Raw genomic sequence first — 16,538 nt, forward strand, 5'->3', positions numbered from 1 at the left:
TGAAAGTCACTATAACGGCCACTCGTAACTTCCGACCGGTGAACTCGTACCAGATCGAACTGGTACGACTTCACGGTCGGAAAAATACGAGTTTCCTTGAACGCACCATAACAGTCCTCGTCCCTACGTCGCCACATTCACGTGCATCCCTTGGCTGCACACACAGCCCTGCATGCCGTTCTCTCTCCTCATTGGATAAAAACTGTAGGATACAATAAATGTTTTCTCCTCGGCTCAGAGCAGAGCAGAGTGACTGACAGACCCGTGTTTCAGACCAAACACAGTATGTAAGTGATTGCTGTCGGAAGATATAACTATTTAAGACTTATATTAACACAAATATATCACTTACTTCTGCTTTAAACGTGTAGATATGATCCATCTCTGTTAAATCTCTGTAGCCTACAAAAAAGTGGAAAGATTGTGTAATATGATGTAATGGTAAATGTTGGAAAAGATACTACTGATGTTTATGTCCACTTTTACAATACCATGATTGAGCATCATGGAAAGTAGTGTCATATTAATCTGAAAAAAGGTCCAAATGCAACACATGGAAGTTTATACATAAAACAGTAGAATTCATATAGCTACTGTACAATAAGCTAGCCTGTTAGTTTGGTTTAAGATACTTTTAAAGTCTTATTAAAAACTAACTCATTATTAACATTATTATTGTCTTATCATATTATTGTTTTACAATACATTTTAAAAATTGTCATTATATAGACAGTGGTTACATGTGTGTATACAGTATTATATATACACACATACACTTCTGTCACGCCAGAGACACTTCCTTCATGCCAAGAGTTTGACACATGCAGAGCAACAGGAACTTATTCTGAATCAGAGATGCTGATAACCATGACCAAGAGTCAACAATGTGTCACAGCAGTTTCACAACTTGTTCAAATAAGAAAAGCAAATATTGGATAGTAGTAGCATAGCATCTCTGCCTTGACGCTAATGAAGGTATAGGCTACTCATAAGAGCATCCAAATCACTGCCATGAACATAAGAGCTTCCAATTGATCTTACATTTGTATCTGTCAAAAAAGTTACTATATTTATTTATGTTAGGCTACTATACTGTATTACTATAGTTACTTTATTTTTTTTTACAAATACATTTTTGAGTGCTGTCATGCAAACAGGCAGTGCTACAGCGTCCTGAACATCCCTACTTCCCACAGCCTTGGACGTGTCATTTGCGGTCATTTTCGTAACAGCCAATATTAAGGCCAGAGCACTTCCGACATGCCAGGTGCACTTCTGTCCTGCCAGGGGCTTCCTTCTCAGAGGCTATTTGTGGATACTATTCCATTAACAGGAGAGTCTCTCCAATCTCTCCTGGGAATGTGGCATATCTAAAGTCCCACCAACAGGCCTGACACACAGGGGTCAGCAGGCATAAAACCACAGACACAGATAGATAAACACTCATTCGTCAATTCACCTAACATGAAAGGGATTCAGAGGAAAGCCATCCAGGTACCACGTTGTTAGGAAAACAGCACTTACCCTCTGAGCCACAATGATAATGTCTGCGCTCTCCTGTGTCAAATTTTGAGTATATGTGTGTGTCAGCAACAGTATCAAAGACAAATTCACCTGCTGTGCAGCAAAGTATTGAATGCACGTACGGTGTTTGTGGTACCGGGACGTGCTTCATCTCACAGGTCTATGGTGACAGGCAGCTATTCTGTCAGCCACGGACAATGCAGCAGCAGATTTTGGATTAGTCTTCTGATTGCAGTGGCAGCAGGTGTGCTGACAAGGAGAGGATGGTGTTGACAGCAGAGGTGAAAAATACCTGACCTGCCTGGAACAGTCACGCTATCTGATAGAACTTGTCGCAGCTAATATAACAATATATTTTGTGAAAACAAACAAACTGTTGTATGGAGTTTGAATTGAATGTGTGTTTTTGTTATCCTCGAGATGGGCTGGCGACCTATTTGTGCTTTCAACACAGTGTGTTCAACATTTCTACTTGTAAGTTTTACCCCGTTAGTATAAAATGTAGTGTTTTTAGTATTTTTATCGTATCTTTGCGTGAAAAAGTTTCACACCACTAAATGTCAAAAGGTCTCCTCTCCTCATTAGCATCTCTTATCAGCCCACCCAGCCAACTGTAATCACTCGAGATTGGTCGAGTCAGGAAGAGTAAAGGATAAAAGGAAGAGGCGACGGGTAAACTTCCTATGGAATGTGCCTTTTTCTCTCCAGCAATGGGTGGAGTGCTTTTTACAGACAGAAGAGGGGAGCATTTTACCCTATTCCTTTAAAAAAAAAAGAAGAAATATTTGTGGTCACAGTACACTAAGCGAGAACACTTCCCAGTGTTAGTAAACAGAGACAGTCATTCCGGAAGATAAGACTTTTTTTTGCAGGGGCGAGGAAATGACCTTGTGATGTCAAAGCCCTCCGTGAACCTGAGTAGATTTAACTCGTTAGTAACAGTGGGAAAGAGACTCCAGTTGGACGTTATGTTGTCAGACGGTTATTTTCATCAGGGTATTTAAAACTTTATATGTGTGAGTCTGCTGCCATCTGGAGCAATAGATCTGTGTCAATCACTGCTCAGATTGCAAAGACTTTACACACAAAACTTCAAATAAAATAAATATATCCAATTTTTAATTAGATTTTCTAATTGTTTTAATTAGATTCCATGAGATCATAGGTTGGTGTGTATAATTGATTTCGCATTTCCTTGAAGTCAAAGGAGGATCCTCTGCTCTCTTACGTCCTCTTGGTGGAAGAATTTTGTCTTCCTCATAGCGTGACATCCATGCCTTCTTGTTTTTAATAAATGTCCACTTATTACATAACTGACATGTGACATGACCAACTGCTGATAACAATGAGTTACACATTCAGAGCTGTTACTGTACTGTAGGCACATTCAGGAGAAAAATCTTTGTACCTTTAAAAAACAAACATCTTCTTGGTGAATTGTCACATGATGAAATTTCCAGCGTGGATTTACCAAACGGTTCATAAGAACTAAAACAACCTCACAGAGGAGGCAGAGTTCCTCAAGTGTGCGTCTGACATGACTTATTTTTAACCACTGCAATGTCTAAAATACAAGTACGCTACTGTTGGTGACTTTTTCCATGTTGGATTAGAGGGGAATCCTCAGATGACCCTGAGCTCAACCTCCCAATGGTAAAACTGTCAAAGTAAAGGCCATTTCAGTTTTTTCTCATATGCAGATATCTCATCGCTTCACAAACCTGTGAGATATCTGCATCCTTAAAGCATTTACTATACAGCTGACTGGATATGATCTCATACCACATGTCTTTAATAACAGATGACTGTCTGTGCTGAAAAAGGAAGGTGCAGCATGTTACATTCAGTGTTGTAATGATACCACAAGGTTACAAATGCTTTAGCACCACTTATGTTTTCATTGGTTTAGAAGGTATAATGAGCACTTTGACAATTTCTTTATGCATCGTTTTAATTTTCATGATTTAATTTCCTTCATTTTATCATTAAATTACATAAGTGCAGACCATCAGCTCAAATTAACTCCACTTATTGCTAACAGCTGATGCCAGTACTATAATTAGTTTTCTATGATGACATATAATATAATATAATATAATATAATGAATTTCCCTTTGGGGATTAAAAAAGTCATTGGTATTTGTATAAACAAAACAAAACAAAAAACAGGAAAGTCAGCCGTGCTAATTAGAACAGATACCTCTACAGCATAAAGTTGAGGTTCATTTTCTGTGGAAAGTTCACACTGCCTTTTAGACACCACTTACTGTGGATGAAAATATAGCTGCTGGTTCTCAAGAGTGACCAGACCGGCTATCTATTCCACTTTCATCATACCGCCTGGCACAACAGACTGCATTCATCACATGTACAAAACCCCCTGGTGGCTTGTACTACCACACTAATGAGTAGTCAGTGGAGTCCTTGGGCCTGACCTTAGATTCCCTTAAGGACAGTGAGCTGCAGCACCAATAGCAAAATGGATATGATGGCACTGCTACAGCTCACAGATGGCTTCATTATTTTCCATGTGTGACATGGCTGTTTAGGAGAACAGGCAGTAACATAAGTCACCCCTCTCCATAATGATGGCTCAGGCAGTGAATTACACATTTCTGCCAACATAAATACCAGCCCTGTTTTAGAAAAACTACATTTTTTGGTTGAAAAAATACTGTCATGAGACTTATCAATTAATAACAATCATATGATGTCATAAAATCTGAGTGGATCAAAATCACATTTCCAGTTTCCTCACGGAAGTAAAAATTATAAAAAGCACAAAAATGCCCCTCTTTTCAATGACCACAATCCTACATAAATTGTACACACTCAAATAGTGAGATTTCAATCTTTATTTATTATTTTTTTTTTTTTAACATTTCATATGTCTTTATTCGTTTTTGATGACATATTCATATCGAAGATGTCCTGCCATTTATCAGATTATCTTTTTTTTTTTTATCTGCTCTTTGTTGGAGGGCTGTTGTTGCTCAGTTTCTGCTTTAAAATACTCCAAATGTGCTCTGTTGGATTCAAATGAGGGGACGTTCTTGGCCAGGTCATCATTTTCACTTATTTCTTTTTTTTAAAACGTTTGTGTGATTTTTGCCGTGTGTTTTGGATAACTGTCATGTTGGAAAATCCATCTCCTGCCAAGCTTCTTGAGACTGGGATTCATCTTTTCATTCAGTACAAACTACCTCTCCACTGCAACCTTTTCACTCATGCCACTTGCTCCTCTGTGTGGGACTGTTGGCCCTGGCCACTCGTGGAAGTCTCCTATCCAAATCAGATCCAGTTTGAGTCCAGATCTATGCCAAACATGATCTAAACAAATATGTTTTGGTTTCATCTGACCAAAGAACATGCTGCCAATATTCATCAGGCTTCTTGTATGTACTTTGGCAAACCTGAATCGTGTTTTTTGATGTAGTTTTGGGAACATCGGTTTTCTTCTTGGACACAGTCTGTATAGATGAATTCATGTTTGTACTGTCTGATTAGTCATTGAAACTCAAATTTTCTATTGATAAAATATCGTACATGCGCAAAGTCAGAAGCTCTTACCTCCGTTTTTCAATGGAGGATTGCATAAATAAACTGTGTGCGACATTATCACCTTCTAACCACTGCTGCAGCTGTGTTTTGTTTCTAATCTTGCTGGACCTATTACCAGGCTTTTAAAACTGAACTCAAACCTATCTTGATGAATCAGTCTGTCCATCATGACATCAATATCAAAAACACCTCTCCATCTCTTATGGAAACAAAGGTGGTGAGAAGCCTGGGTGTATTGGCGATGAGCAACAATCTGTCTTATTGTGACCATGCTGCATCTGCCTCCCGCCATACCTGGCTCAATGCACCACCCAGCTCTTGGCCCAGGTCATGGGTTGTGTACCTCTGACTGGCTGTCCTTCACCCACAGCGAGACCTTTGCAGATGGTCCAGAATGCAACAGTGCATCTGGTCTTTGATCAGCCTACAAGCTGCACGTGTCTCTGCTGCCAATGGCCACCCATGGCCCCCTGAATCAACTTTAAGTCCCTAATGTTGCCTTGGGACTACGAGGAGTTTAGGAAAGCAAAGTGTTTTCACACTACAATTCCCATGAGCCTCCATGTGCACGGTGAAATTCTTGGACCGGCGCAAGACGGACGAAAGCGAAAACATTTGCCAAGAATGTTTTCATTAATCAAGAATGAAAGTCGGAGGTTCGAAGATGATCAGATACCGTCGTAGTTCCGACCATAAACGGCGATTTGGCAGCGTTATTATTCCCATGACCCGCCGGGCAGCGTCCAGGAAACCGAAACTAGGAAATGCTGGGCGAGTCGACCACTAAATAATAATATCAAAATAACCATAAAGACAAACATTAATATGAGACTCTTTTATAACCAAAGGCAAACTCCTCGGGGTCTCTTTAATGTTTCATCTTAAAATAGTCTTTTTCATTTACTTATTAATTAACTATTCATTTACTCCGACATGAAGTTAATCACAGTTTGTAACCTCTCCTGTGATTGGGCTGCATTGTTTATGTGCTTATACGTTTTTACGTGTGTATATTTTCCTTTGCCACTAATTAAATGTTTGGTTTCTTGTGGTTTCTTCAAAACAACTGCCAGAAAGAAGAAAGTCTTCTGCCACTGGGTGAGTGATGGATTTTGTTTTGGTGTGTACAGACTGACAGGGGCGCACACACTTCACAGAATTAATAGTCTTGACAAACAATGTGGCACACCTAACTTTCATCAACGGAAAATTCTATGAAAAGTTTTTAAGTGACCCACAGAGAGGCAGGTACGAGCGCTATAAAAGGAAAAGAACCATCTCTGAGCCAAAATTGGAGTGATCATTGGCTTCGCTTTTTAGGATGAAAAAATTAGATGAAAAACGACTGGCAGGTATGTTGTTTCTAGGCAACAGGCCACAGTGAGTCATTTGTTTTTAACTTGCATCAGTGGTGACATGGACTTTTAGGCTGGTATAATTACTATTTATTTATACAGTACATCCTGACTGCCAGAATCATTGAATTCACTTTTTTTTTTTTTGCACATTATTGTTTGGTATGTCAAGTCATCAGTACAGTAAGTGCAAGTAAGGTTTTTGAGAATGTGTTAAATGACTGATCACAAGGCAAAACAAAACAGTAAGATTAAGCAAGAGGCCAGATTTTTTTTTATTTTAGTGTTTGTTATAGATCCACTATCAACAGCAAGCTTAATGTTATCTTCATATGATCAAAATAGACATTTGGAGGCATTCATGCTCATCTGAATGACGCCTGTGCATTTCACCTGGACTAGGGTCTTAAAAATAAAGAGTGCTAACAGTAGTAAGGGTCTAAGATAGATATACCACTGAACCTTCATTGCGTACGTGCAGATCGGTGTTCCCCCAAGAGGAGGCTCAGTCAAAGCCTGCTTCATGCTTGGCTGAGGGAAAAGGTTGACAAACATAAGACAAATGACCAGTCACTGTAAAATGAGATGGATGGTGTGAATTGACGCAGGCATTAAGGGGGTTGTCATACGCATCAGCAATGTTTCCTGAGACTTCTCATCTCTGGTCTCCAAAATAACACGCAGGTTTCTGGCAGGCAAAACCCACCAGATTGAAATAACAAACTGAGTGGTGGTAGGAGGATAATGCTTTCTCCTGCTTGGAGCCCCATTTCGGAGACCCTTTCAGCACCACTGCACTGTTTCATGGCAGATTGCTGTAAAGTGGAAAAATAACATGCACAATTTAGCCTTCAATTTTCCAATTTCAAAAGACTATTACACTTGCGCAACTTTGAAATTGGCAACTTTCAGATGTAACTTATTATCTACCTTTGCATATCCACTGTGTTGGCCTTTTGCCCTTCTAGCTCTGCATCCCCCGATATCAGCAAGAAATGAAAGTTGAAATGGAAAGTATTTTCATCGCCAACAGCACTGATGGCCATATTTATTAAAACAGTTATGCTGAAGTTATGCTAAATAAATAAATTACTTTTCATGCAATGGAAAAGTGTTCTCAACGATATATTACATTAGTCATATATGACAACAATTTTATTCAACAGATGTTGCATATTAGACCTACAGTATGACAAAGTTTTTTGGTTTATTCTCAAAATGTCTCACTTCACAGACCCCTAAACTGACACAAATTAGACCGTGAGCCACCATTTGATAAGACTTCAGATTTTAGATGTTTATTACAGATCGAGTTAGAAACCCATAGTCGTACATTCTGTCTTTGTGTTACTTCTGGGTGGCATCGTAGTGAGAATGAACCCCAAGAAGTCAAGCACATAGACTGGTCAAGCACCCCACTTTGAGAGCCACTGTATAACGTACTGTAGGCCTCAGCTCTGACCATGACTCTACTTTGATAATAACACTGTACTTACCAAGTTTGCTGACCTGTGGGAACATGATCCTATTGCTAAACAGAGGCCAGTCAGGGTAAAGAACAGGAGCTGTCAGATGATCCGTCAGTTTTTAAACAAATGTCCTGACATTTTGGGGTTTTATCTTCAACTAAAGAGGTTTATCTGGCAAAACTGCTGCTGCCTGATTAGGTTTCTTGTCCCATCTGAGTTTGTTGTAGTGATATTGCTGTGTTTCCAGATCACAACAATCTCTTTAGTGACTACAGGGGTTAGCAATATATAAGTCCTGGGACACCCAAAAAACAATCTTGTCCTTTAAGCTCCATCAGTCAAACTACTGTTGAGGTGCCATTAACGAAGATGTTTTTCCCCCTCAATCATTTCAAATTGTTCTTGAACTGCTAAGCATAAAATCTTATCATAGTGTCAAAGCTGGCTGTAGAATCAGTCTACACGCTGATGTTTTCATTAGAGGCGGCACAGAGAGGTGAGTTTACAAAGCCACTGAGTAATTGCTCACCAAATAGAAGCAATTGACTGTGTTCATATAACAATAACTTAGCGTATGTTATTATGGGCATTGTGGGAAAGCGATTACCTCAGCGCTTGGCTCTGCAGTGTGAAAATGAGTCTCTGGATATGCGTGTTTGTCTCCATGTTTTTAAGTCATTTTCATCAGCAGGACAGATAAGATTGATCCAGAGGAAATATGGAAGAGTACTCACTGGCTTTTACAAAAAGGGGATGGAAATAACCGAAGGATTTTGTTTCTGACTCTGTCGACCCTGTTCAATAAATCATTGTCTCCGACTATTAACTACCATTTGATAGAGGGATGTGTTTGTTTCCTCTAGAAGTCAACAGACGTCGTCAAACTAAACCAAGCAGATGCAATTTCCTCGTGTTTTCCCTCGGCTGTGGTTGGTTATAAATCACAGTACCAGATGGGTGGGTAAAGTGGTGACAATTTGAAATTACCCCTCTTTCAATAGATCGCTGCTTGTAAGCTGCACTGGGCTGGGAAAGGATTAATGAAGTATGAGACTGGGCTGGTTGCCCTGCAGTTACCACAGACACCGGAGAGTTTACTTCACCTCAAAAGACACAACTCAATTCACCCCAGTGTATGTGCTGGCTACTGACATAACAAACTGACCCAATGTATCAACACATCATTAATGTTACTTACCAATCTAAAACCCCAAATTGGCTCCCTGTCTGCACTGACAACAGCACCTATACAAGGCAATTCAGTGTCCTTAGAAGACCATTTCCCAATCTAATCAGGAATGCCTAATGTGTCCTGTAATCATGCCAATTATCATGAGGGAAGAAACGGGGATTGCACAGTGGCAGTGTGCCAACATGTCACAGCTGTGAACTCACATCCATTAATGTGGTGTAAACCCAAGACGATCTCAGCTCCTCTCAGCTCCTCTCTCCTGAGATTTGATCATACTTGAATAAACCATTATTAGCAATTGGTCCACAGTGCAGTACACTGTGTCCGCTGCATCACACTATCACATATACAATATGCACCTCAAATGGCTCTTTGCTGTGTTTCTTGTGAAAAATAATATCTACCCTGGAGCTGAGAAGGAGATATTAATTGTGGTGTGAAATAATGACCGCCAGAGATTGATAGTTAGTCTGCATGTGTGTGTGTAAAAAGAAAGTGGAGTAAAGAGTGTCTGTGACAGCAAAGGGGCTTGCACAGCTACAGCTGTGCATGACTGTTATTAATTCTCATATTATGGCACCACCTGAAAATACAGAAATCACTCTTTTCTGCAATTTTAATTCATTTCAAATTAGGTATGGGTATCGTGTAGTAATGCATTCCTGTAAGAACTCAGTATACATTAAGTGCAACAAAATGAATTGGGGAAATGTGCATAATAAGGAAGATCCTGATCCTGGTCATGAGTTAATTAGGATGGCCTCATTCAGAAAGTGGCCTGTATGCAGATTCACAGATAGGAAATAATGACGTGACACTGGTTCATTAACATTGTATCCAACTGTCTAATTAACAACATTATTGATTATTTAGCCCCCAAATCAGAGTTATTTAGGAAGCAATTATTGCCAGTGATTATATTTACTAGTGTAGTGTATTTTCTACCTCCTCTTCTGTAAGTAATTTACCCTGAGGGTTACTTTTGTGTTTAGTATATGACCCACTTTAAATTCTTTACTTTTATCTTCAGAATCGTCCTTTACCTGCCTGAAGGCAAATGACTGATATAATGTGAACTAAAAGCTCTGTCCGAACTGAACGCCGTAATATTAGGTTAAAGGTTAAGTCACTTTTTCTGGACATCAGTATTTGGTCCGTTTCATCTATGCTTTAGTTAGCCTAAAAGTTAACTGACTGGTCAAGATGTCAAATACCAGAGGGTAATTTGGACATGTTAGGTTTTGTCTTAGTTTGTGACCATCCTTGTCACCTACATCCTTCTGTTTAGAGAGGTGGAGTTTTAGAGTATATAAGGTCTGGACTTTTGGCCAAGACCCAGAGGTCTCGTATCTGGCTCCGGAGACTTCTCGAAGATTCGAAGACACTGTATCTTTTTTGTAATAAACTCTTTTTTGCCATCTACAAAGAAGACGTGTCAGAGTGGTCATCATTTCATCAGCATCAACATCGAAATAGACCACACTAGATAACTATAGTATTTACACTGCACAAATGAGCAAACCAGAAGTTTGTTTTAAATTGAAAATGGTCCAATTTGTAGCTTTGTATGGGGCTTTTAAACTTATAATAATATTAATTTCATGAAGTTTAATTGGAGGTTGTTATAATTTCATCCGCATCAGATCTATAAATGTATTGTCTGTATTGGCTTCAAGAGAGACAGATGAGTTCAAAGATCAATACCATTACCAATACTAATACTGCTTATCCTACACACTTCAAGAAGAAAAACAGTTTTGGCTTTGGTCAAAGGTAACAAAGTCCACCTAACACTAGGGTAGATATGTCAAATTGATGTTTTATGTAATGTCTGTTTAGCATGTCTGTCAGTCCTTGGTGCTGATGTGGTGTGTGTAATAGGATTTGAACTGTATTCAACAGTGACTGCATTATGGTGGGGGCTGACTCAGGGGATGGCTATGTGGAGACCAGCATGAGGGCCTGAGAACAAGACTGGAATGTCAGTGTACCAATTCACAAGAAACTAAGCTGCACTGCTGGGCCTAAAATAAACCCCAGAGACATCCTAAATAAATATATAGGTTTACACAACTATCTCTTGTTTCCCTGTTTAACATCTATACATCATGTCTCGAGGGAATGAGTCTTTGAAGTGGGTAATTATACTGACGATGCACATTAGTCTGAGTAAAATTCCCACAATGAAAAGTCGCATTGGGCAGGGCTCCCAAGAAGTGTGTGAGCGATTAATCATGCTGGCATAAGGAAATCAAGACTTTTCCAAGTTCACAATGGTCTCATGTACCCCCACCCTTCACTCCCACCATGCCCACCCCAAGTCCTCATTTCCCATTGTCTCCTCCAGTAAAAACAGCCCGTGTTATCTCCTGGATTGCTGATAAAGTTAGTCGCGCAGATGCAACAGTGTTTGTTCAGCCATTATAGACCAAATTCACCAGAAAAGCCTCTGTGCTTTGCTGCCACTATCAGAGTGAAACTTATCACTCAAGTCTAAAAACAGATCTGCTCCCCTTGTAATCCATCTGAGCCAGCTGTGGAGAGGCTGCTCCCCGCGCTGCAACTAGAGCTTCTTAATCACAAACATCAGATTTTCATCATATTTTTTAAAGTTGCATAATTTATGTACTGATAAGCATTCAGCGCTGTGGTATGTCATGATGTCCAATCAGCGCAGAGTTTCTCTAATGCTGATTCATTTCTCCACTTTGTACTGGAAAGCAAAGAGGCTGCAGGTGGATGTGAGGTTTGATTTAGGCCAGAAGGGGAAAGGTTTATCTGATCTGGAATGAAAGCCTCTAAGAATCTGATCATCTGATGTAATGTGTCTGGATTTACAAATGGCGCCTGACTGAAGCAGCATACCATCCCACAGACCTAGGTCACTCCCTAAAGCCCCGGAGACACGGCACAGAGAGAGCAAACACAATACAGTGTTTGGGGGAGTATGCACATGCATACATAATGTCTCCTTTTTCCGCAGCTAAAGTTAACACCGATGTTATTAGATAAGCTGACATCATCGTTTTCATCAAGCCGGTGCAATTTATACAAAGCTTTGAGTCACTGGTGGAATCAATCCTTGTAATGTATATGTTATGATGTCCTGTGGAAGTGCTCAGTGCTGGACGGCTTTTAATGAACAGTTAGCCAGGCTAATCACTCATCTACCAGAATGGCCAAGAAAACTGATACACAATCAGCCCAAACGTGTCCAACTCTCACCTTTAATATGGTTTTCGTGCACTGTGAAATATTTAGCTTCGGATGCTGTTGGTTGGAAGGTTTCGGGGTCAAAGCGTGGTCAATTGCAATCCTGCCATCTGGGCTCTACCTGCTTTAGGAACCACAGATGGAGGTCGAGTTTACACAGCACACACGGCAACACCATTCATTCAACACGCCGGCATGCAGCACTGGAAATTTCCTTTGTGCCGTGATCGCATCGAGGGTTAAAAAAAGCTCAGTGGGGGAAACTTGATTCATTGTGGTTCTGGATATCGTCAATGACAAGTCTGAGTATATGCACCTGTTATGAATTAACACATAGTTTGATACACTATTCATACAGCACTGTGGTGTTAACAATTATGTAGCAGTAGCAGCAGCATTTCTAATATTCGGTGATATTTATTAGGCACCTATGATAACAGATCCTGCTTAAGTCTGTGTAAAGATACTGTATCGTGGAGTATATTGCTATTTTAATGTAATGTTTCTATTCTTATTTTTCAGACAGCGTGTGGAACAGCTCCTACCGTGGAGATAAATGATAGAAGATGGAGACAGTGCACAATCTAAAGTGAGATCAAATGTGTCCCACACCTGTTGAAGAATGTGAAAAATGCAGGTGTCATAAGGTAGTGAGGTGTCACCTCAGCCTGACATTGACCTGATACTTCAGATTCATATGTATGTTTCTACAGTCCTAATCTAACACCAGACTGTACTTATACACTGCGTTCCAGATCTGCCAAAAAGAAAAAGAAAAACTTCAGGAAAGAAAGCAGAATACCCTTGGTCCCTGTTGCACACTGTTGTTACATTCAGCGTACCTCCCAAGCATCAAATTGTCTTTGGCCTAAGCCTGGACCTGCCCTCCTGGCATCAGGGATCCATCATGGTGGGGGGAGGATAGGGGAATGCTGGAGACTGAACCAAACAGGCAGCAACCCAGGAAACTCTAACTTGAGAAGGAAGCATGATTTCGCTGTCAGATAAATGAGGAATTCAATTAGAAGACACTCTGTGAGACAACTCAGACAAGTGAGAATGCAAACAGCGGAGAATGAGACAAGCGTGGCAAGAAACAAAACAGTGTATACGTTTCCTATTTGAAAATCCTTCTTAAAAATACTATACAAGGCTTACATCAACAACAATTCTGACTTTAAAGCTATGAAATTACCAGTAAACATGCAGACTCAACACAGAGAGAGACCAAAATAGATGGGAGCAAAACTAAACCAATCAATTCAGAAACAACCTCATGAAAACTCAGTTGGTTTCCCATGGGTCCCTGCAGATGTCTTCATGCAAGAGGAGTGGGTGTTCCAAAAATGCATGAGAAGTCACTGAGGCACATTTAATGAACTTTTTATTTGTGGTATTAGCTCCAGCTGAACTCATCTCTTACAGTGCACTCTCACAAAAGCATTAGTACACACAAGCTTTATCATCCACTATATTCAGGCTAAGTGGCTTATATAACAATAGACAGGATAATCAGATAATTTGATTTGATTTAAACTATAGACTCTTGGCAGCATTTAGCACCCTGACTCTTGGTGGGAAGGACCTCTGAGCAAAATCACACAGTTTAATGATGAGTTACTGAGCTCAGCGCTGCTCCGTGTGTGTCCACATCTTTAGTTCCCCATTTGGAAAACCGGCTATCATTTTAACACAGCATGGAAAAAATGGTCTATGAACAAATATTTGTTTTCACTTTAGCTGCTTGCATCCTTCATTTCGCAGCACCCACAGACATGTCTCACTTGGCACAGAGGGGACAAACCACTATTACAAAATGGTTTGTGCGGTTGACTCTTTGGACATCAGACACATACACAAACGTGCAATTTGCACAAACAAATACACATGCAGAGCGCATAAAAGAATGGACAAAACGTATGTGCATGGCTGCACATGACACCATGGTCTGTCGCTCAGCTTAATCTTTGACCAGAAGGTACTGTAACGTGTTAGATGAATCTGCGTTTAAGAAGTGAAAGGCAGTAAAAACTTATACAAGGAAACTATATGGTAGAAATGTGTTAATCTGTTAAAATTGTTAATTTGTTAAAAAAAAACAGTGAAAGTTAGAGTTACATTATTACCTACATGTACAGTATCACTGAACTACTTCCACATGACATTAAAAGAAACTTATATGCAGATAACTGTTCACCGAAAGTCTAATCTGCCAGCATCGGGCTGTAGCAGCAAGCGGAACGGGAGATTTCTGATGCCGACGCGTTGAAGGACAGAGAAGTACATTCATATAAGATGAATGTAGAAAGTAGAAAGTAAGAGCTGTTTGTCAGAAACTCCAACAGCACTATTGTAAAAACAAGCATCAACAAGCACCAACATGGTTGATGGAGAGCTGCTGAAGTCAATTGACCAAATAAAGTCTTAAGATACTGAGACAGCAAACATGTTGCACATGCCAGGTTGTTAGACCTGCAATATTCTTTTCATATTAACAATGCATTAAATAATATGTGAATGTGAAATGACTAGTCAACAAACACAGAGCCACCCTTGGCTTGGCAGGGTGTTTGAACATCTTTAAGTTTGTTGTTTAACCTAATTATGTTGAATCTATATAATCTCAGCATTGTTGCAACAGTTCAATTGAACAGCCTGAGAGCAGCTGCAAGTGTAGATATTTTAAAAAGCAAACTTAAGACATAACTTTTTAGCCTGGCTTTTGATTATATTTTTATTTATAGGTGTTATCATCTATCCTTTTATTTATCTATTTTACTGTAATAATTTAGTCTTTAGTTTTCTTGCTCGTTTATTGCATAATTTTAGTTGTGATTTTTTTTAAATAAACTTTGTATTTTATTTATTTATTTAAATGATTTATTTTTAGTTCCTTTTATTCATTTGGTTTATCCAGTCTCTGGTGTTTCCTCACTGGAAATTGTTGAATGAGTGCTTCAGTTGCCTGTATTTCAGTATTTATGCATGTGTTATGTGTGAGAGAAAGTGTGAGTGTGTGTGTGTGTGTGTGTGCTACGTGTGTGTGTGTGTGTGTGTGTGTGTGTGTGTGTGTGTGTGTGTGTGCTACGTGTGCGTGTGTGTGTGTTTGTGCTTGCTTTTCTGGTGTAAAGCACTTTGGGCTACATATTATTTGTATGAAAAGTGCTACATAAATAAAGTCTGATTGCTTGATTAATTTTTGCCTAGTTTCGCTGCTCCCAGTTCTGTGTTGGTTGTTTCTTTATTTTTTCTGTTGCACATACATTGTATGATTTACATAATGTGAATGGTGAAGATGTTTTGGGTTCACGATCCAACTTATCTGAATCCAAGGTGCTTTAGTGACTGAGGGTCGTCACGGGAACCTGAAGAGAAACAGGAAGGAGAAACAGGTGCAGGAAGAGGCCCACCACAACTCTGTGCACAGTACTGAATCTCCAGAGAAGAAAGGTAATAATTCTTAAGGAGAAGAAAATGAGCGGGTTGAAATCTACCTCCCACAAGCAGTGTTTGGGATCGGTCAGCTCTCCACAGTCTTCTCCAGGGGAAAGAAAGCCACCAACATTATACTGGAGGAAATGAGGACAGACCACACTGTCTATGAGGAGCTATTATGATTCTGTATATAGCTGTAATTTGGCAACCGATATCACATCACTTGTCAATAAACCCGGCCATCATGTTTTCCTTTTCATTTCACTTTCGCTCTTTTGCCTTTTATAATGACATAAATATTTTTAATGCAACATTTTATCTGTTTACAAGGCAAGCAGCATGTGTATGTGAAAAATATAACACATATGACTTTTATATTAAAGTATACAATTTATTCCCAAACTTGTCTTGTTGTGTGTTCATGTGTTTGCTTTCACATGTATGTGCATTTGTTTGCCACATTCCTTTCAAGTTTACCATTAACACTGCTTCAGCGTTTGATCTCCGCACAACATATTGCTTATGGGAAAGACAAAATAATTCACTGGTGGTTAAAGCAATAAAAAGAGCCACAGGTTAAAAAATCTTACGACCCTGATAGGGTGACAGACGAACGTTACAAGACCCGAAGGGAGCTTTGTTCTGCACCTTCTTTCCCTCCTTGCTTGCCTCTAGTTTATCAAATTGCTCCGATCATTTGTAAAAGGACCACAGCCTGCTGCAGATTTTGAGTGATCAGATTTCTATCTGTGCTTCCCAGAGCGTGACACATTCATATTTTCGGTTGAG

This window comes from Trachurus trachurus, assembly GCF_905171665.1.
Source record: "Trachurus trachurus genome assembly, chromosome: 9".
Classification (NCBI taxonomy): domain Eukaryota; kingdom Metazoa; phylum Chordata; class Actinopteri; order Carangiformes; family Carangidae; genus Trachurus; species Trachurus trachurus.